Source organism: Aethalodelphis obliquidens, unplaced genomic scaffold (assembly GCF_003676395.1).
Source record: "Aethalodelphis obliquidens isolate GAN/ISIS:26980383/991018 unplaced genomic scaffold, ASM367639v1 scaffold2, whole genome shotgun sequence".
Taxonomy (NCBI): domain Eukaryota; kingdom Metazoa; phylum Chordata; class Mammalia; order Artiodactyla; family Delphinidae; genus Aethalodelphis; species Aethalodelphis obliquidens.
In genome coordinates this window covers 11,806,979-11,830,623 of record NW_020837946.1, presented here as the reverse complement: position 1 = coordinate 11,830,623, position 23,645 = coordinate 11,806,979, and the positions used below count along the sequence as shown (strand labels likewise).

At 41.4% G+C, this 23,645-nt stretch overlaps 1 non-coding gene and 1 pseudogene across 1 annotated transcript; both read right to left on the bottom strand.

The window, feature by feature from the left end:
* Positions 1–20,151: 20,151 nt before the first annotated feature.
* LOC113624540 (60S ribosomal protein L17 pseudogene) lies at positions 20,152–20,910 on the bottom strand (annotated as a pseudogene).
* LOC113605244 (small nucleolar RNA SNORD58) lies at positions 20,719–20,784 on the bottom strand. The gene has a single exon (XR_003427121.1). It is a non-coding gene; the product is annotated as a small nucleolar RNA SNORD58 (small nucleolar RNA).
* Positions 20,911–23,645: the final 2,735 nt, after the last annotated feature.

Sequence of the window (23,645 nt, the reverse complement as noted above, 5' to 3'; positions counted from 1 at the left end):
GGTCCCAGATAAGCAGCATCAGGAATACATAGGAACTTGCTAGAAAGGCACATTTTGGGGCCCACGTCAGACCTACTGAATCAGAAACTCTGGGGGTGAGGCCAAGCACCGTGGGTTTTAATGAGCTTTCCAAGTGACTGTGGTACACAGTACAGTCTGAAGACCACTGCTCTGGGGCAGAGGGAAAGGTACTCAAAAAACTATTGACACCTGAAAACAAAGACAGACCATCTTCTCTCTTCTGTTGCCTCACATAGATTGCGATGGTGCCACACTCAAACGAAATGTGTTCGTGTATTAACTCTTTAATACATTAGGACAGAAATAGTTCCACTGCAATCTTTACTTTTTGTTCTTTGTTTTTACTCAAAGTATGAGGACATTTAAGAAGACCTGATTGAATAAAAACTGAGAAATAATAACATAACTGTTTTGAAGTTTGCAGGTTTCCAGAATACTAAAAAAGTTTCCGCTTGCTAAATTTCCTTTTTCCAGCTGGGACTGTCAGCAAAGGAGATACGAATCTCAGGAGGCATCTTTTATTCTCATGAAAACACAAACCAGTGTTTGGTGTTTGTTTTGTCTTGTTTTATGAGTTTCTTTCTTTACACTCAAAAGTTTCAGATAAAACTCCAGACATGAGGTTCCTTATCCCAACTGTGCATTTTTTGGTTTGCCCATCAGACAGTGCCTTAAAGCCCAGATCACTGCTGAATTGTACAGTAATTTACATGTAACCATCTTGAGAAGACAGCATGCCTTAGTGATAAACAAAGTTTCTCAGTATTTTTTGGTCTACGATCCATTTATAAACCTCTTAGTAAAGAGATGTCTCCTTCTGGTCATAAGCCTACTCCTCTGTTAACGCTTAGCCTTCCAAGCACAGATGTGCGCAATGATTTTTGCACATTTACACACATATTCACCACCTCTAGACTAGAAACACTGATTTAGACAGACAACAGAAACTACAAATTAATCGATACAAATAAACATGGAGTTGGGATTCATGTACCTCATGTTCTACTTAAACCTGTCAATGACAGGCAGTGGGCATATATTTTTCTAGCCTGGTCACCATGCCTTCCTTGGGGGAGCGACCCCTCCACCATCCCATAGAAGCCTCCTTAAACCACATAGTGCAGGTGGAATTGATACCACCTTCCTGTTGAAGAGATGGCCGTAACCCACACTAGGTCACCCACAGGACTGAGCCCATGTCTCTGGGCACAGTGATTAGATCAGGAATGTGTCTCAAACTAAGCCAATCATAATGTTCCCAGGACTCTTGTCATGAGAGGCAGCCACTCCTTCTCTATAACCATGAGCATTGAAAGCCGCAGGCATCTGGAACATCTGGGGGCCATTGCACCACCTCCTGGGGAGAGAACTAGAGGAAGGCCAGGCAGAGGGAAGTATATCTAAGAGCATAGGAGCCATTTACGCCCAAGGTCAAGGGCACCTCCTCTGACTCTCTAGTTAGCTGTGTCAACCGATTATTCTTTTTACAAAATCTAGTTTGAGTTGGGTTTTCATCATTTGCAGTCAAGAGCCTTATACAGTTGGCTGAATATTCCTGTAAATTGGCTTTGTAATTTATTCAATAAATGGGAAAATCGTTCTCAATGGCCTTTTTCCAGATCTACGACGCTAAAACGTAGTCTATTCCCTAACTTGGGCAGATTACTTTCTAATATAGCATGCCAGTTTATCTATTCCTCGACCAGTTTTATTTAAATGAAATCAGATTTATCCTGCCTAGGTTTTCTCTGAAGATTAATTAAGCCAAAATTTATGGATACCGCGAAGAGAAACTCTTCCCTTCTGGCCTGATGCAAAACTATTCCCTGGTGCTCAGACCCTGGAGTCGGTAAGTATGGGCTGTGTAAGGTCCGCTGTCTTCTTGCCATTGACCTTGTTTTATAATGAGTACATCAGCCCCTTATTTGGTTCTGGTGAGAATCCAAACAAAGAACAAAAGCAAAATGCCTCAATAATATTTGCTGACGTATCGTGAACAGTTATATCGTAAGAACCGAAGCATTGGCGGCCCTGATAAACCCCAATGAACACAAGAAAAGGTTGTGCTGCACTATAAACAGTTTTTTTTTTTTTTGTATATAAATGTCACATGAAAGGCAGTGGGATTAAAGATTTATGCTGTGGGGGTTGCCTGGAAAATATCACCCAAGCACTATTGTTCCTTTGGCAGTAGATGTAGCGGCACTTACTGTTTGTTTAATCTGGGCCTCTCTTTCTGAGAACTCTCTGCACTGTCAAAATAGTTCTTTGTTCTTAGTGTATATGTGTAGAATTTTATTGAAAAGAACTGGGACCATTTTACTTCTTTTATTAAAAAAAAAAAAAAGACCAGAGGCAAATACAAGAAAATGTTGACAAAGTACACCTCTAGGTATGGGGAACACAAGTGTTCTTTTATATATTAAAAAAATGTACTTGGATTCTACTGGTTATACCAAGTCATTACCCATAAACAACAAGACTCCAGAAGGATTTGTATATTTATTTTCTGTCCTAATACTAACCCTTAGTGATTAAAAAAGAAAAAAAGTTCTTATCAAGTATCATTACTTTGACCCAAGAGATGAAAAATAAGCCGCTTTTTATTTTAATGTCTTTACTGGAGTATAATTGCTTTACAATGGTGTGTTAGTTTCTGCTGTATAACAAAGTGAATCAGCTATATGTATACATATATCCCCATATCTTCTCCCTCTTGCGTCTCCCTCCCACTCTCCCTATCCCACCCCTGTAGGTGGTCACAAAGCGCCGAGCTGATCTCCCTGTGCTATGAGGCTGCTTCCCACTACTATCTATTTTACATCTGGTAGTGTATATATATCCATGCCACTCTCTCACTTTATCCCAGCTTACCCTCCCCCCTCCTCGTGTCCTCAAGTCCATTCTCTACATCTGCGTCTTTATTCCTGTCCTGCCCCTAGGTTCATCAGAACCTTTTTTTTCTTAGATTCCATATATATGTGTTAGCATACGGTACTTTTCTCTTTCTGCCTTACTCTGTATGACAGACTCTAGGTCCATCCACCTCACTACAAATAACTCAGTTTCGAAGAGAATACTTGAAAACAACTCAGAACATCAAAGTTACCAAACTTGGAATCTACCCCCAAAACCTGTTTGAGTAGCACAGAGCAGAAACCCAATTCACCCTTTGTTAAAGCAGTTTCTTCACCTGTCAGATGGGAATTCTGGAGGAAGGGGGACTGAAACTCCCACAGAGAATGCTGTGGAAGGCCAATAAAGAAATTTTACATGCAGAGGAAGGTGCCATGTACATATAAACTAAACAATTATTTTGCGGATAATTTGGATTTTTATTTCTTTAGTATTATTTGATATTTTCATTATTGCTTTGCCACTGAATAATGCCAAGAAATGGCAGGGGGCAGGGATTTGTAGCATAAAAGCAACAGCTCTGTTCACATATGCATGAATATTTCTTTAATCAACTCTAATGTTATTAACACAATGCCTACTCTAGGAATGTAATAATTATACACCAAAAGGAATTTTTCAGACAAACTTTCTTTTCATGCCATTTAATAGGTCAATTATTGGGCAATATTATTCATTCATGGAGTGTGGCATTACAGTGACCCAAAATGTATTGTTCCAAGCAGAGCTTGCTTCCAAGAGATATTAGGATTCAAATACTACAAATCTCTTAGCGTGATTGGTAGACATTCTCAAAGAAAATGTCCTGATCTTACACTGGAATATGAACAAATAAACACATTTAAATATTTAAATGTTTTATGTTAAAATATAATATTTAAGATAAGTTCCATTTTTTAAAAAAATTATTTAATTGAAGTATAGTTGATTTACAATGTTGTGTTAGTTTCTGTGGTATAGCAAAGTGATTCAGTTATACATATATTTCTTCTTTTTCATATTGTTTTCCATTATGGTTTATTACAGCATATTCAATACAGTTCCCTGTGCTATACAGTAATACCTTGTTATTTATCCATTCTATATATAATAGTTTGCATCTGCTAATCCCAAACTCCCAGTCCATCCCTCCCCAACCCCCTTCCCCCTTGGCAACCACAAGTCTGTTCTCTATATCTGTGAGTCCGTTTCTGTTTTGTGGATAAGTTCATTTATGTCATATTTTAGATGCCACATATAAGTGATATCATATGATATTTTTCTTTCTCTGTCTGACTTAATTCACTTAGGATGATAATCTCTAGGTTCATCCATGCTGCCGCAAATGACATTATTTCATTCTTTTTTATGGCTGAGTAATATTCCATTGTATATATATACCACATCTTCTTTATCCATTCATCTGTTGATGGACATTTAGGTAGTTTCCATGTCTTGGCTATTGTAAAAACTGCTATGAACATTGGGGTGCATGTATCTTTTCGAATTATAGTTTTCCCAGGGAGCTCCTTAGCCCTCTTTCTACCATGTGAGGATACAAGAAGTCAGCAGTCTGCCACCCAGAAGAGGGACTTTACCAGAACTCAACCATGCTGGTACCCTGATCTTGGACTTACCAGCATCCAGAACTATGAGAAATAAATTTCTGTTGTTTATAAGCCACCCAGTCTGTGGTATTTTGTTACAGCAGCCTGAATGGGCTAAGACAATATATAAGCACAGCACATAGAGTTACATAGGTTAGTATGAACTAAATACTATAATGTAACCTATAAAGGAGGGGTTTTTAAAAAGTGGATATAGGTAAGACACATCTTTCAATTCTAAGAGCAGAGATCAATACTGACATATGTGATGAAAAAAGAGAATTGTGAATATATCGTTTTGTGTTGCCAGGAAACTATCAGAAAAATAAAGCCAGAAATGGTTAATTCCCAGCCCTCATCTTACTAATCTATGAACAACACTTGACCAGTGGGGAACTCCCTCCTTGATATCTTGCCTCAATTGGCTGCCAGGTCTTAGGGTGCAGCGGAGGCGGGGGCGATTCTCCTACTTCACCAGCTCTTCTCTGTCCCCCTCACCACTTCCTCCTCTGCAAACTTGTAGTGTCAGGGTGTCCCAAGACTGTACTCATTCCCTGGGAAATGACGGTCCCTTAGCATAAGATCACCTGCATACTTTTCTAAGATTTTGAAAATTGCAATTAATTTTGATAATTTTAACTGACAAATATTTATTAAGTACCTATGACATGCAAGGTACTATATTATATCCTTGGGCCGCATTCTTCCTTCAAGAACTTTCTGTGTTGATGGAAACGTTATCTGCACTGTCTAATATGGTAGGCATTAGTCCATGTGGTTATTGAGTAGCTGAAATGTGGCTAGAGTGTAACCGAAGAATTAAACATTTTATTTTATTTTATTTTATTCTAACTTTAACAGCCCCATGTGGCTAGTGGCTACCATATTCAACAACGTATTTCGAGGGACTCAGCTATGAAAAGGATATTTATGGTGGTGCTTGATTCTTGGATCTTACCTTTTAACAAGGAAAGGATCCCACAAAAACAAAACAAAACAAGAAAGTTTTAGAATATAGAGGATAAAAAAGTCTTTATCACTACTAAAAATGGGTCAACGTCATTGAACTATAGCATATAAAGCTTTCAGAAAGCTGATTTTAATTTTTACTCGTAAAAGATAAAGAAGGTCAAATCAACTTCTTTCATTGTTAAAATGTTTGGCTTCTTTTTAAAAAGCATTGGCACATTCATTCCATTTTTAACTTTGTAAATTTTGGTGACTTGAGAAGAGAAAGCTCTGAAATGCACTTTTAAAGAAAGCCCATTTTAGCCAACTTTAATTTTGGTCTTCCTTGTTTTTCAATGGTGTGTCTTAAGTTTCAAAGATCTCACTAGAAGTGTTATTTCATCTGTCTCTAATTCTGAACTTCCTGCTTTGAATTTGTTTCCTGATATTCATCATATGCCTTGTGAATGTCTCCCTGAATCACTGATACATGCTTTTTATTATTGTAAACCTTTGTGTGTTCACAGTCCACTAATGGAAATAATAATCTCAACTCGTTTCTGGCAGAGAAGGGAAATATCTGACATTTCATTCTAATTTACATTCCATTTTATTAGAATTTCTATTCTTTATGGTGCATTGTCTCAGAGCAAATTTTCACATGACAGATATCTAGGTTTTAGTTGCTTAGACATTTTGAGTATTTAAAAGGAAAATTTCTTTATTTATAATTTTAAACTATTTTTGAAATGAATAAACATCTACTATACTTGTATATTATTAACTATTGTGATCTATTTCATATTCCAAAAGCCACACCCACCATTATTTTCAAGGCATGCCTCTCTCTCTCTCTCTCTCTCTAGACTTAATTATTGGTCTCGTATTAGCAAACTGCTGGGAGACACACCCTTAAGCTTTCTAAAATCCAGCTGAAAGGATGTTCTAGATGCCATTTGATTTTTTTCAAGTGTTTTTTAAAAGGTGTTACAGCTCAAGACTTGCTTTTGGTCTTAAAGCCTTGGAGTAAAGGCTGGAGTAGGTGGCCATATCTTGCTGGAGGACCTGAACTCCACGCTCTCAGGCTATATCTTCATTTAAGAATTACTTACTGAATGACACCACAGAAATGCAAAGGATCGTAAGAGACTACTAGGAACAACTCTATGCCAATAAAATGGACAACCTAGAAACAATGGACAAATTCTTAGAAAGGTACAATCTCCCAAGACTGAACCAGAAAGAAATAGAAAATATGAACAGACCAATTACCAGTGACAAAATTGAACCACTAATTTTAAAATACCCAAGAAACAAAAGCCCTGGACCAGATGGCTTCCCAGGTGAATTCTACCAAATATTTAGAGAGGAGTTAACACCTGTACTTATCAAACTGTTCCAAAAAACTGCAGAGGAAGGAACACTTTCGAACTCATTCTGTGAGGCCACCATCACCCTGATACCAAAACCAGACAAAACTATCACAGAAAAAGAAAATTACTGAATGGAAAGATAGCATAAGAAACTTTTTTTTTCATAAACCAGCACGTTCTAGGTCTCTACGGTCCCTCAAAATTCTATTTCAAACCTGCTACGTATTTTCTGAGTTCATCATATGTAGCTAAAAGAAGGCTGCCAATACCTCAACAATAGAAACCATGTTGCCTAAGTCCACAGTTCACTGGTTACATTGCTATCTTCTAGTTTATCACAGAAGATTGTTATACCAAATGCTTCATGGTTATATAACATGAGCCATCATTTCTTCAGGCTTTTATGATAGTTTCTTCAACATTTTTCCAACATATACCCACCATCCAGTTCCATATCTTTTAGGTTTTTTTTGCAGCCAATACCAGACAATACAAATTCCTATATAGGTTTGTTATTGCTACAAAAATGTTGTATAACAAACAGCAAAAGATCTCAGAGGTATGCAACGATAAATATTTATTTGGTTCACTTATCTGTGGATTGGCTAGGGATCTGCTGATCTAGGCTGGGGCAGTTCAACAGGTTGACTCTTTTCCTTGAGATTCTCATCTTCCTCCTGGAACCTGTGGACTAATCTAGGAATGTTCTTTTCATGGCAACAGCAGAAGGCAAGAGCATTTCCAGCCTCTGTTGGGTCACACCCACTAATATCACATTTGCCAAAGCAAATCGCATTCTAAAACCAAATGAAGCCAAAGACAGTCACATGGCCAAGTCCAACATTAAAAGAGTGGGAAAGTTTACTTCTTCTATGGAAGAGAAAAGGAAGGGACTATATCTGACAGTTGTTAAATCTGCCACAAGAAAAAATCTTGTTTCTCTTTTTGATTTCTTTCATAATTCCTATATAAGTTAGGGAAACTTTGGGTGTAAGCAACAAAAATCAATCTGGTTAACCTAATCACAAAGGGGATTCATTGGAAGGGTTTGAAGAAATTCATAAAAATCAGAGAAAAATCTGATCATATAGGCCTCAGAAAGGATTAGGGCCAGGAAGTCTTCAAAGATGTAGGTGATAGAAACTCTTGGTCTCTGGGGGATTCTGCATAGAATGGGGGAAATTTTCCCATCAAGTCACCCGCTGAAGATTCAACTTGCCAAGACAGATCTAAGCCAACCTGTTCAGCCTTAGGCCAGTAAAGAGCCAGGGTACTGTCCCACCAAATCTACACATAACAGGGCAGATTTGGCCCTTAAAGGAAAAGCAATGTTTTGTTATAGAAATAAGGGAACTGCATGCTAAGAAGGCAAAATCAATGGGTGTGCACCCCAGTTACCAATCTGTTGGAAGTTTAAGGATGTTAAACCTGTCAAAAGCAGTATATTGTAATAACCCACTTACACAAATTTATCCAGTAAAGACTTGAATGAAGAAATAAATCTGTGTCACTCTAGTCAACAATGTGCATCAGAGGCCTTGGAATCAGAAGATCTGGGAGAAAGTTCCAGGTCTACCATGGACTAATTATATGACCTTAGGCAAATCACTTAATGGAAACTTGTGTGGATTTTCCTTAATGAATGACTTTCTCATTCATGTACTACTACACAGTCAGGCCCCAGTTTATGTCTTACTCTGTAGTTAATCTCTCTTTGTTTTTCCATTCTATTATTCTTAGCGAAATAATATTGATGAGATATTATTTTATGTGAATTGACCTCATGGAAATCTCCCCCTCTTCCTTCATACAAGGGAAGAGGAGGCCCAGTGCCCCTTGCCTCAGGGAATTGTTGTGTGTGGCAGAACCTCCTGGCATTTGTGGTTCCAAGAACTTAAACCCATTAAGAGATCATGCTGGTGCCTCTGAGGAAAATACAAGAAATCAAGAGAGGGAAGGATTTCCCCGAGGGTTGAAAGAGCTTTCCTGAGCTAAGAGTAAGAGAAAGAATAATAAGAGCAAAGTTTCAAGTGGGGCTCAGAAGAAACACACACACTCATACACTCTCTTCACCTGTTCTACCTCTTGGGCAGAGGTTCATGGGCTCATGTCCAAGCCTACAGGGCCCTGGGAAGCCCCCCTGAAATCTTCGTGTCCCCTCATGGCATCAAGCTTAGGGACATTCAGCCACTAGGCTCTAAGGGGTCCATAAGAAAAATAAATAAATAAATAAGACTATCACATCTGTAGGAAAACAAGGACCAATGCAGCCCATGGAATCTCAGAGAACACCTCAGTGAACAGATGACTAATGAACTGATCATCTCTCATCCCTAAAACTTGCTATTGCACCAGGAGGGAGTGAGCAAAGCTCTGCATTGTTTGAGACGAAGTTTCCACCATGCCAACATATGGAGCTGGAAACAGGAATTAAACTGAGTTACAGGAAAACTAAAGTCATATTTTGTGCACACCAAGGGATGCAGTCTGAGATCCATACTAGCTATCTATGTACATGCTTGCCTTCCCAATTAAATTGTGAGCTTCTAGAAGACACCAAACAGACTCCTTCATTCTTACAGCAGGGCCTCCCAGATGTTAATGTTCACTTGTATCATCTGGATCTCATTAAAACACAGATTCTGATTCAGTAAAGCTGCGGTGAGGCCCAAGATTCTTTATCCCTAACAAATTTTCAGATGATGCTGGTCATGAGTAGCAAGGCCACAGAGATTCTTAATGATCTACACATGTAATAGATGCCAGGGTGAAGGGAAGAACAAACAAGTGAAAAATGATGATTGAATAACTTGAAGAATTGTGAAATGTGCTGATTCTAGTCACCTTTCACATTTTTACTTCCAGGCCCAGAATAGGAGAGATGGAAGGTACAACATATGTACAACACTATGCTAAATGAATTCATGGGGACATGTTAAAATGATCAATTATTCTTCTAGTCAGTACTATTTATCCATTCCACTACTATTTATTAAGTGTTCAAGCATCCATGCTAGGGAGGTAAACAAAAGGCCCACACCTCATGCTACTATATCCTAATTAGGTTTATTAACTTTTTGACTCTAGGCTAGACAGAGTGTTGGACATATGTTATCTCATTTGATCTGTAAAAGAACTAGACAAATGAGAATACTGAGGGCCGTAGTGATAAAGTAACTGGCTTAAAGCCATTTAGCTAATAAAAGGTAAGGTATGGATTTGAACTTGATTTTCTTCATGTTCAGTCCTCTTTACAATATCCTAGTGAACAAAATGTACCATTAAACACATTGTTAGAAGTGATCATTAGGCTCTTCATACAGGCCATAAAACCCCATTGCTAGGTGAGAAACAGCAAAAAAAAGTCTTACCTTCTTAGTCAAAAAGATTTTTATTTACAAAAAAATATGCTCATTGGGTAACTGCACATCAGGAGGCATCTGATTCCCATCTGGCTAATAGGCAGTAATCTCATATGTGAAACCGTTTAAATATACATCTTTATTTTAAATACTTTGTGGATTTATTGGTCTTCCATGAAAGACAAAGTTATGGTCTCAGTGGTTATTACCATATCACTGAAGACATTACAAGTCCTCGGAGAGCCAACTTCTAACAAAATGAGGACAAATGTAAAGAATTAATAACTCTAGCAGTTTAGGCATTTTTTTGTTTGCAAAGAAATTTCTCTCCCAGCTCTACAAGAACTCACTCTACAAGAGTAAGTTCTCTTGGAGCAAAACTGATTATTACCTTACAGAGAAAATTCTTACAGCTGGCATTATGCTGCCCAGGGGCTGCAGAGAGACCAGGTAGCTTGGGAAAGAAACACAGGTAATATGGGTAGCAGCACCACAGCTGAGGCTCTCATTCAATTGTGAGTTGCATGTTAAAAGACACCATGGGAAAAAAAAGACACTATGGACTTCTGCTATACTTGGACTCTTCTCTTACTTAGATAGTTCTCTTCAACAGAATATGCTTCATTTAGCAACATAGTACCCCAATCAGTTACTAATAGACAGTGGTCAAGAAATGCATGTGTTAAATACATGCTGCAGAGTGCATACAAAATTCAATTAATATTATAATTGTCTCAATATTCTAATATCAATGGGGTTAGTGAGGGGTGGCTGTCACAAAGCAGAGATAACCTTGGTACCCAACACTACAGCCAGAGTGACCATGGTTTGCCCTGTACAGCCCTGGTTTACCACCATTGCTAATAGCAACACTTTTCACTTTCACATGTGTTCCCATTTGAACAACAAATTATAGAGTCACTTTATTTCTGACTCTCTTGTCTGCACAAACTTCACTGCTTGCCAATTTGCAGATTGAGCTGGGAATCCTGCCACACAGAGAGAAATAAGTGATGAGTATAGATCCCAGTGTCCTCTGATTAGGGAAATCGTAGGGTAAATCAACAGTCAACAGCAACACCACCTCAGATCTCCACCATGAATATCTGAGATTTATATGTTTTTTTCCATTTCTTATTAATTTCTTATACAGGGGCAAATACAGTCATTATCACCACATGACAAATGATGAAGCTGAAATAAAGAAAAGCTAGTTAAAAAGTGTATGATCACCTACTTGATGATGAGCATATCGTAGGTGGGGATAAAAACACTTAAAAAATAAAATACATTATTCTATCCTCAGGGGGTTTAGAATTTATTGTGGGAAAGCATAGGCTAATGGAAAAAAAGTAAGAATAAATGTAGACTGATATTATGCCTAAGTGTTGAAAGAGCTCTCTCAAGGTTACATAATAAATAAACCTCAGAGTTAAAAATAGAGGAAGTGGATGGAAAATAAAGATTTATCGAGCACATGGTATGGGTCCATATGAGCTAGCTTTAGGTCTGATTTCACTTAATTCTCATTACAAGTCCTATACAGGCAATAAGGATTTCTTTACAGACAAGGCAACACACCTTGAGAGATTAAGTAAGTTGCCTGAGGTCACACAGTACACACACTGGACGCCCTGAAAAAATGTTCTCTCTCCCCTCTACTGTAGGGATTGACCTCATTTCTCATAGCCCAAGGCAGAAATTGGCCAATATCAGGAATCTTATGAGTGTCTAAACTCAGAGGAAATAAATTCAAAATTGTATAAAATATAATATAGAAAAAAACAAGCAAAATAGGAAAATTATACGTGTATACATTTTAACTCTAAATAAATGAAAGAAGACTGCTTCTCCACATTTCCAAAAGCAAATTCCCATGCAGTGGTGTATGATTAGGGAAAGAAAACAAAAAGGGATTGTGTAAAACTACATACTGATCCAAAAAGTCTTTGTTGAACTGGTCATGATGAATTCTCTATGAAGACCCCCCTACAGAACACAGTACTAATCTCTTCTTGCTGTTCTAACACTGATACAGCAAAACCCCTATTAGGTGCCACCACCACTGGTGTGGTAGAGGGCAGCATTGCTGGGTGGTAGATGAAAGCTTCAAAGCATTCAAAACTGAATGTTTGGTCCTGCTACTGATTCCATTCACTCCCAATTTATCAAATACTTTGAAGTCACAAACTAAGGTACTGGATGAGGAAGCAGAGCCTGGGGAGACAGTAAAACACACTTCAGGACCTCAAGTACATTACAATCCGGTGGGAAAGTGGACAAATATATTTACAAGATTACAAATCATACATGATGGGCCAAAGTGAAGTAAAACTAAAGAGCTAGGAAGACACTAGTGTCAAGTGATGATTAATCCTACTCGCCCTTTCCCTCCCACAGGTGAACGTCAACTTCTTTATCGTTAAAAAGGGGTCCGTACAAATACCTTTTGGTATCGCTTATATGTGGAATCATCGAACTCCTAAAGTGGTTGCCAGGTGCTGGGGGGGGTGGAGGGGGAAATAGGGAGAGGTTGATAAAATAAACAAACTAGCCTTACAAGATGAGTAAGAGTTGGGGATCTCATGCATAACACGGTAAATACCGTTGACAACACTGTATAGTGTCACTGAAATTTGCTAAGAGAGAACTTGTTCTCACAAGATAAAAGGGTAACTATGGGAGGCAATGGATGTGTTCATTAACTTGATGGGGAAAATTCTTTCACATTGTGTGTGACATATATATATATATATATATATATATATATGGATTATATATATAATCAATATGTTGCACACTTTAAATATCTTACAATTTCATTTGTCAATCATACTTCAACAAGGCTAGAAAAAAAGTGGGGGGGGGGGCGGCAGTTTCTTAATACCTTCTAGAACTTCCTCGCTGGGTCGCCATAAGAATGTAATTTTTTAAACATAAAATTGTCAAAAAAGTGCTTTGAAAACTGCGTGGTTGGATGTTGTTCATTTCTGCTTTAGATATTCTGCTGATCTCTTTTGTCCCCGAAAAGAGAACAAAGAAAGTTGGAATTTATATAGATGAACATGTTCCTAACTGTTCCATGAAATGTTATTTCCAAGAGGTGTTAATAGGAGATGTTTCTTTAAAAAAAAAAAAAAGGCAGAGGTGGTTCCAACGTTAGCAACATTGTGTCCTGACTGTGGTCTCCAGACAGCCCCCCTTTGCCCCTGGCCCCTGGAGTTTAGGCTTCTAAATACTGCTCTGTAATGAGGTTTTCACTCTGGCCCCAATGAATGAGCATGATGGTTCCATCCGGTTAAAACATGCTGACAGTATGTTTTACAAACATTAGGTGTATACTAACGTGATGTTTGAATTTAAGGGTGTGGTTTGGTTTTTGTTGTCGTTGGGATTTTGCTTGCTTGTTTTTTGATGTCCCTTAGAGAACTGTGGGCCATGCGAGCCTACGCACCCTAGCTTGCGTAAGCTTGGCTGTTTCCACTAGGAGCCCTGACTCTACCGGTTAGTTCTCCCAAAAGGATGAATCTTCCGGCCCTTTGTCAGGGGCAGCCTGAGGTCCCATGCTGCTCTCCCACTCCGACCCCTGGAACATGACATCACAATCGCTGTCCCCACTCTGCTCCCAATGAAGTGCATTAAATGTACACGATGATGTGTACCCGGCACCCTGCTCAGAGCTCTGAAAGCCCTAAGCTTTCCCTCTCCCGAGCCCAGACCCTCCCCCTCCCCTCAGTGGATTCAGAGGGGCTAGAGGCAGCCACAAAGCTGCCTGGAGTGTTATTCCTGTCCAGTGAGCCCGAATTCTCTAAGAAAGTCCCACTCAGTTGACAGAAAAGCCCCTGCGCATGGTTCCCACTTCGGAACTAGAGATTAGTACTTAAGCAGACAAGTTAACCGACACATCTGAGCCTCTCTGCAAAGTCACAGCACGCAGCCACACGGCTCTGTCCCTGAGAAGTCCTACAGCAAAGCACCTGTTTGCTTTTCCTTACTCTAGTTGCCCAAACTATTTGGAGCCCAGGAAACTTTTTGGCAACCTGCCTTTCTGGGTATGTATTGCTATAAACTGACAAAATCCCTGGAGGATGTGGAATAAGCGCACTAGGCGGGATCTTCTGGGTGAGCTCTGATTTCAGCTTTCAGTTGTGTCAGAACAGATGGGCCAAGAAACCCTTCGTCTGTGTCTGCGAGCCAGTCCGGGAATAAGAAGTGGATGGAGCAGGTGCAGAAGAATCTGGAAGAAGGCAGAAGCCAGGGTGTGAGGCCAGAAATGAAACCAAGCAGGGACCCCGTGGGGTTCCCGGGCATGGAAGCCTTTTCGTCCCCCGTTTCTCGTAGGCAAGACTCCAGCCTCCATGACCTTCCCTGAGTTCCAAAGGGCAGATTCAAACAGTTGCTAATCCACGGAGGAGCAGCTAAGAATCCACCTGAGGCGAGATTAAAGGGACCAGAGAAGCTCATCAAGATTGAGAGACCAAGCACCTGAGACCCTGCACACACCCTAATTCTCTCAGCAGCCCCACCCTTGAAGTATTGCTATAAAACTCCTCGTCACATCCTCCCGGCTTGGGACACTTAGCTTGAGGCAGGAGCCCTCTGTGTCCCCCTTTGCCTGGCAAACTAATAAGGCTGTGCTTTTGCACCTCACCCCAAACTCTCCCCACAATTCAGTTCTTGGCGCCGGTGTCCAGAGAAGCTGAGCTTTTGGCATCAGAAGGAACGGCGTGCAATCTGCCCTCCTGGCGCCACCCCGCCCTCCTGAGCCCCCCTCCAGCCTCCAGCTTGAGCCTCTGAGGAGGGAGAGCGGAGTCCAGCTCAGGAAGCCGAGGCCTGGAGGCTGCTGGCACACTGGGCACAGTGAGGGCTGCTCAGGGCGCAGAGCGATCCTGCGTCAAGGAGAGAACTATTCTTTCCACCTCATCCCCCGACCCTATTTTCTACCACAAACTGCAGCACAAGTCTGGCCCCTGAGCCCAGGGGAGCTGCCTTCTCAGGAGTGGGCAGCAGAGGGACAGGCAAGGGCCCGGGCAGGGGGTCCAAGGGAGAAGAATGACCTGGCTTGTCCCCAGGAGGGACACCACAACCCCTGACAATGATGCGCAGACTCTCCGGAGTGGGGAGTGGTGTTAAGGTCTTCTGGGCGCTCTGACGATAGGAGCGCTAGCCTTGGGGCCTTACCCTGCCTGTAATCCCACCCAGAGACTAAAGCTCTCCAGGCCTCTTTTGCATATCAACGAACGTTCTCGTTTCCTCCTCCTCTTTTTCCCCAGGCCACACTTCCCCACCCGCCCCGTCCCTCTGGAGCGATCAGCTCCAAGAAGGGTGTAGCTGGACTGCGGGCCCTTTCGTGTATTTTATTCAAGCGATGCAGTGGAGGGTGATGTCGAGGCCCCCCATGGGGTTACTGGATGGTGAAATGGGCCTGTAAAACAAACGGTCAGACTTGGGTTGGGGGTTTTGCTAGTACAGGGAGTTCCCGTTGTCTTAAATCATCCGGGATTGTTTACCGCAGAAGGCAGCCGTTTAATCTAAAACACAGACAGAAAGAACTGCAGCCGTGCATCTCGGCAGGTTTTCGCTGAAGCCAACTTTTACATTCTGAGCACTGTAAGTACGGAGTAGCCTGGATGGCTCGAAGCCAAAGGGTAATGTTTCCTTTCGCTGTTGTTGAGAAAGGCATTCAGGAAAACAATTGAGTACAATAAGGGCCTTCCTGTTCCGTTGGGCAGGCAGGCGTGTGACCCACCCAGCAAATGTGGAGTGAGTCATCCTAGCTTCTTCCTCCCTTGTCAAAGGCTCTCTGAGGCCGGCTACACGAGATGAGCATCTTCGAATCCACTTCTCCTACCTCTCCAGGCACCGGGGATTTCCTCGATAACCAGGGTGGATGTCTATGCAGGGAAATGTCACCAACATATTTTGGTTGGGAAAGGCCTTGGCCCTGCGTTTCCCTGCGGCCAAAAGTCAGTTCTGCAGGCTCCCTTGCAGAATCCCACTGGGGTTGCTCCAAGAAGATTCAAAATGCCTAAATTGCATGGGCTTTTCATGACGTGGGTACACAAACTCTACCTCATGTGCTAACTAACACGTACTTGGCTAGTTGCGTGCCAGCCAACTGTAGCCGCCCACGGAGGGCAAAGAGCTGACAGAGCTCAAATAAAAGCAGCTGTATACAGAATTAATTAAAATAAGACCACACTTTACAATGTATTATGACCTTTAATTTTCCAAGCAATGCAACTGAAATACTAAGAGTTGCACTGACATGTCCTGGATGTATGAAAAGAAGCCTGGAGAGATATGGGATGGTCAACAGTCGGTTGGTAGTGGGAAAGGCAGCTCGCTCGCTCTCTCTCTCATTCTTTCTCCACCTTCTTTTTTCCTTTCTCTTTCCCCTGCCTCTAGAATTATGGTAAAATATTCTTCCATGAATGGAATCTAAAGTCTAAAAGATCTTTCAGAGTATAATCCAATAGAGATGGTAAACTTGACATCATTTCCCATACTCTATCCTACGAGTCAACACTCAGTGTTCCTCAACCAAAAGTTAAACCAATTGATATTGTTTTAAAGGCTCAGAGGACACGCCACCCCAAAATATGCCACTTTGGTATACTGATTATTTTGTAGGCACTTGAAAACAGCAAATGCAGCAAGGGACTTTCTCTGAACTTCCCTTATCTGACTAAAGACAGATCCTCCAAAAGGAACTGAATTGTTGTAAATTCCTTCCCTTGGAGTTTCATCAACCACGGAAGATTGATTTATCACAGGAGGGGAGACTAGCAGCTGACACCACACCCAGACAAACTTTGTCACAAACTACCATATCTCCCATCTATTCTTCCAGGACCTCCAACTTTCCCGAAAAATCATTGAGATGGTATTGAAGCCTGAATTCTAAGCCACCTCTTTGACTCATTTTTTTCCTGGGCACCTCCCATGTCTACATGAGGTCTACATGTTAATAAATATATTTGTTTTTCTCTTATTAATCTGTCTTTTACTACAGAGGTCTCAACTAAGAACTCAGAAGTGTAGAGGGAAAATTGTTTTTCCGCCCCTACTTTTATAAGCATCCACCTTGCCTTTGCAAAAGGAGCTGCCACTAGTTGCTCATGTTTTGATAAAATAAGATGCAGAAAAGAAATTCTTTAGTACTTTATTTAATACTATATAGTATTTTGAAATGGCTATGAGTTTCAAGTCTAACAAAACCATACTTGGGCCCCATCTCTTCCATTTCCTAGCCATGCTACCTGGACATTTGACTTCTCTGTGCCTCAATTTCCTCATCTGAAAATAGGGATAATAATAGTGCCTACCTCACAGGGTTGTTGTGAGGATTAAATAAGATGATTAATATGGATTATTTAGTGTCTTGCCCAGCACTCAGTAAATGTAATTACTACTAATCATCGTCATCATCTAATCAAATTGTCATTGGATTAACTTTTTTCATTGCAAGTCTAATAAGCTGGGCTTGGCTAAGCTGAAAGCATAATGTCACCCCTTAGGAAGGTACAGCCTCTCTCTTGTGCCAAAATAAAGTTAGCCTCTTAAAAGGAAGATGTTTCTGATGAAGGATAGGAATGATTTGTCAGTTGAAGAGTAGTATCTTTTTTCAATCAAATAGAAGATATTTTTTAAATGTGCACACGGCAGGGCGGCAAAGCCACTAGATTTCTCCAAAAATTTGGTGATCCGTTTAATTGAGACATAGTTCCTAGAAATTTACACATGTGGTCCACCAGAACCTTCAACTAAACAAATCAGGTAAGTGAAAATATTCATTTGTGTTACACTAAAACATCCGCCAGATTGGTACGCTAACTGGATTAAGTTTATAATTAGAGGACTATCTGGAATACACCTTCTCTTCACTAAGTATGAAGGAATCTAAAAAAAAAGTTGTTCCCCCAAACACATTCAAAAATCCATTATTGTAGGTCGTTTGTACATCTCGACCAGTCAATAAGAAAACTTATGTTAAACCGAGCTGTTCTGAAGAACCTCAGGAGGACATTAAGCTGGAGCAGATCTCATTTCTGAATCACAATCTACATCCCTAAGAGACTCAGCTCTGATCTCAAGAGTTTCATGAAAGAAAACATTGCTACAAAGCCAGTGAACTCCAAACTTGAGCAAGATTTTGGCCGTGTGGCCAGAAAATTCAGTACAATTCTGGTTAACATACCCAACATTTTTACCAATGGTCTTCTTGGTGGGAACAGTTGATTTTCAGCTCAGTCAGGTCTTTTGGAAACTGAACCACAGGAATAGCACAGCTGCTGAGTAAATCAGATACATCCTGTGGTTTGCACTTCAAAGGTAGCCACAGATTCTTAAGGTATGATTCATAGTCATCAAAATCTATGAATCTCCTCTGAAATTGTTCTTTCACTACCACTAAATAGCTGTGTAATTCTTCAAATCTGTGACCCCATTGAAGTCAAGGAAATTTGGCAGGAGACTATGAATGCAATAGGAAATGAGTAGAGTTGTCACCTACTTAGGCCACTTGGCCTGTTAAAACCTGCATTTACTTGAACAAGAATAAGAAGGAAGCCAGGGCCCATGCTTTCTTAAACCCTTAGGGGGGCCATGGAATACCTAATTAAACAAATATTCAAAGCCTAGTGTCATATGTCATTCAGGAGTCTATGTTAAAATTTGAAGGTTCTACCAAGCTACTAAACTCTATTCTGTATACATATGTCAGCTTTGAGAGTGTAGGAGCTAAGCTATATCAGAAAAACGCTAGGCAGAAGAAACCTATTAACTTCAGCAGCAGAAATATCCTATTAATTCTTTGTTCCAAAACAGGGAGTTACAAAATGCTCAGAGAGTCCATATCAGTAATTGTACTCCAGGTATAAAGTGATAACTGTATCCATTAGTTTCTACTATATAACAAACCACTCCAGAACTTAGCAGCTTAAAACAATGGCCATTTATTTAGGTCACATTTCTGCAGGTGGGTAACTGGGGCTGTGATCAGTGATCCACTCGGTGGCTCTTCTGGTCTCAGTTGGGATCGTTAATGCATTTATGGTTGGCTACTAGGCCAGTTGAGCTAGACTAGTCTAGAATGGTCTCAATGGAAATGACTTATCTCTATTCCACATAATCTCTTGTCCTCCAACAGGCTAGCCTGGGCTTGTTCATAAATGATCCGGCCAGGGTTCTGAGAGTATGGAAATACGCAAGACCTCCTGGAGCCTGAGCTAGAACTATCACTGATACCTGCACTGCATTTCGTTGCCAAAGCAAATTACTAGCCCACCCTAGACTCAAGTAGTGGGGAAATAAACCCCACTTATCGATGAGAAGAGTTTCAAAGTCAAATCACAAGCATGAAAAACCGGCCATTTTTGCAATCTACCCACAACCTCTCACACGTGTGCATTCCTTAATTCCAGAGCCACTAAACCCAACAGGAGAGGGGTAAGTGGCAGCATGGGCTGAGGAAAGCATCCCTATGTGGCATCAGTCAGAGCTCAGCAGCAAGGATGCCTGATGCTCCTCCATGGCGACCCCTCCCACCTTTTGGTACTCCTGAGACAGGGACAGTCACTTTAACATGAGTAGCAGACAACAAGGCAGCTGCCCCAAGTAATTATGTACACAGTACAGCTCAACTTTGTGTTTCTGGGCAAAAAAGAATGGAAGTGGAGGTTTGAAGGAAAGCACAGGTGGAATGCCCAGCACTGCGAAAGCCAGAGGAAAAGCCCAGGAATCCTGAGAAATGAGGATTAGAGGCCCTCCAGGGAACCGGGATTTTCTTTCATGCTTGGTATCACCTAAAACTACTGTGACAGTTAATTTTATATGTCAAATTAACTGGACCACAGGGTACCCAGATATGTGATCAAACATTGTTCTGGGTGTTTCTATGAGGGTGGTTTTGGATAAGTTTAACATTTTTTTTTTTTTACTTTTATTTGCATTTATTTTTTGCAGCATTTATTCCCGGGCCATAAGTTTTTGTTTCTTCAATTTCTTCTGGGATATCTTTTTCTTCTGGGCAACCTCCTCTTCTGGTTTAGGAACCATCTGTTCTTTTTCAGTAAGGATCGTCTCAATGTGGCAGGGAGAGCTCATGTATGGGTTGATCCGACCATGAGCTCCATAAGTCCTGCGCTGCATCTTGGGGGCTTTGTTCACCTGGATGTGCTCAATGACCAGAGAATCTACATCTAAGCCCTTAAGTTCAGCGTTACTCTCTGCATTTTTGAGCACGTGCAGTAAAAATTCAGCACTCTTTTTGGGCCACCAACCCTGCATCCAGCCCCACTGTTTGGCCTGGGCACACGTACCAACTCCACCATTGTAGCGACGGAATGGCACACACGGCTTCTTTAAAGTGACATCCTTCAGATACTTGGTGGCTTTTCAGATGTGCATACCCTTAATGGCCTGGGCAGTTTCACGAGTGTTCTTAAAGTGAACACGAAGATTTGAACCTCTCGACTTGCATGACGGTTTATGTACTAAACGCTGCCCGCAGCTGCTCAGAGAGTAGTTGTTTTCCTGATTAATCCAAAGGTGTCCTAAGAAATGCCATCATCGCAGCCATCCTTCTGTCCACTGTTTCTTCCCGTGTGGAACTACCAGTGACTACAGCAGTGCTGACACTAGACTAGTGACACGGACATCATTCCTGTTACCCTCTCAGGCCCTTAACATTTAAACCGATAGGCTGAGTATAGTAGATTGCCCTCCCTAATGTGGGCTGCATTTAATAAGTTGAAGGCCTAAATAGAGCAAAAGGCTGACCCTTCCCCAAATTCCTCCTTTGAGTCGGCACATGTATTTTTCTCCCGCCTTGGAATTCAAACTAAAACACCAGCTCTCCCTGGCTCTTAAGCCTGCTGGCCTTTGGAACTAGACTATGTCTCTCCTGGGTATCCCGCTTGCTAACTGCAGATCTTGGGACTCCATAATCATATGAACCAATTCCTTAAAATATATCATATACTATATGATATGATTATATGAAATATATATGTAGGGTTTTTTTCTATTTCTGTGAAGACTCTGACTAATGCACTACTTAATGGGATACTGTGCCAGGCACAAGGACAAAGTACTCGATGCATGGCAGAGGTAAATGGTCCATCCCCAGGCGTGCCATCCCTTGATTTTTGTTTCCGCATCACCAAACAATTCTAGTCATCGAGGGAAGAATAGAAACCTTAAACTGATAAAACCCTGGTGTCATCAGTGTCATAGTCTCATTACCGTTGACTGTTGCTGCAGTTGTCACTTTTTATTTGGTTTGGCTGCTTTTGCTTTGTTTTGTTTTCGCCCGAGATGATGAAGCAGCTCACATTCTAGCATGAATCATGTGCCCACTCCATCTATCAGCAAACATGCCCTATGTGGGCAATATCTCTGGGAACCTTCCAGAAATCCAATCCACAAGAGCTAGTGTGCAGAGAAGCTCTATCCTTGGAACCCGACAGCAGATATGCTAGTAGAAATTCGTGTTGACCAATCTCTTTCCTAGTTTGCTCAAGCTTCCCTCACAGTGACCAGAAGGTATGCACAGATGCCAGAGAAACACATTAGTGGAGAAATACACTTCAGTGGTGGACTTCGGCTTTTTATGGGGACGGCTTCGCGATTTTTCAGCTTCGCTCGGCTGAACTACAGACCGCAGAATTCCCTTTCTGGTCTGTTCTGGTTAGCGTGGACTACAAAGGCTACCCTCTCTCCTGGGAGTTAGAGAAGGGAGGGAAGCAGAAGCCGAGTGGTAGCACATGCACACCTTCTCCCAGTGAGTCAGTCAGGCACCAGTATTACTTACTAGGTCCTGCTGTGAAAGAAGTTTGCAGATGAAATTAAGGTCCCTAATCAGCTGACTGTAAGTTAAACAATAGGGAGACCATCCTAGCAGGCCTGACTTAAACATCTGGAAGCCCTTTAAAAGAGGGATGAGCCTTTCCCTTCCCCCGTCCCCACCCTCTGAGTCCAGAGACTCCAAGTTTCAGTTCATGCTTCTGGGATTCTGAACGCTCATCATCTTCCCTTCTTGACTGCCTACCCCACAGACTCCTGGCTTCCGTGGTCCATCCCCGTAATTGCATAAACCAATCCCTTGTGATAACCTCTGATTGAACCCTGACACACAGTTATCATCAGAAAACAAGAAGAATATATTCAAGTTTACCATTTGGATTTTCCACAAAGAGATGAGGGGCTACAGAGTAGCCTGTGGGGAAAGCACAGACTCAGGTACCAAAGGTACCTGGACCTTCTCCCTGCATCTCCCGTCACCAGCCAAGCAAGAGGGGCAGCTAATTCTCCTAAGCTCGTTGAGCACTGTTTCTGTATCTGCAAAACAGTGTTAATACGAAGTCAAGCCTACCTATTTCACAGGGCTGTTTTGAAACATCAAAGGAGAAAATGTATATGGAAACACTTTGTAGCCTGCCAAACAAATGAGAGATGTTTAGTTTTAAAACCACCTAGCCTAACATTTTTAATTAAGGGAGGCAGAGAGTGAAAGACTAAAGATTTACTACATGCCTTCTGTGTACAGGAAATGTGACTACTGCCCCGTGCTATCCTCTTGACCTTCCTGTGAGGCAGGCAGTATGTGCCCCACATCAGAGATGAGGAAATGCAGGTGCAGAGAGGTTGACCAGCTTGCCTGGACCACAAGATAGATCTGGAGTCCAGTGTGAAACTGGTTTTATGACACCAAAGTGCAGGCTCTGTCTGTAACACCAGGATCGCCTCCTTTACAAAACAAAAGATGATCGTTTCCTGTGATACTGTGAAATACATTCTACCTGAAGGAAGACTTTTCGAGACATACTTTCAGTATATCCACTATTCTTTGGGACGTCCTAACTTTAACTGAGGAGCAAACAGAATCCATTTTCATTAGTGTAGACGTTGTTTCATCTGATAGGCTCTGTGTCACAACACTGGAGACATCAATAAAAGAGAAAACCTCTTCTGCTTCTTTGCCAACCAGCAAATGTTCTTTCCTTAATTTACAATAAAACAATGACTGCAGAATAATGAAAATAAAACTTCACTATTTACTTATTTTGATGGCTCCAGTCTTTTCACTGTTGTGGCCCCTCGCGTTGCGGGGCACAGGCTCCGGACGCGCAGGCTCAGCGGCCATGGCTCACGGGCCCAGCCGCTCCGCGGCATGTGGGATCTTCCCGGACCGGGGCACAAACCCGCGTCCCCTGCATCGGCAGGCGGACTCTCAACCACTGCACCACCAGGGAAGCCCCCAGTCTTTACTAAATACTCAGAAAGAACATTTCCCTCTGTTTGCGCCCACAGGGAAATGACTGTGGTTGGAGGTTGAAGTTATTCAACAAAGAAAAAGACAATTTTGTAAATGTACCTTTTCCTCAAAAATGTAAAGCAGCTAGGGTAATTTGCGCGTTAGGCATTTTCTGAGAGTT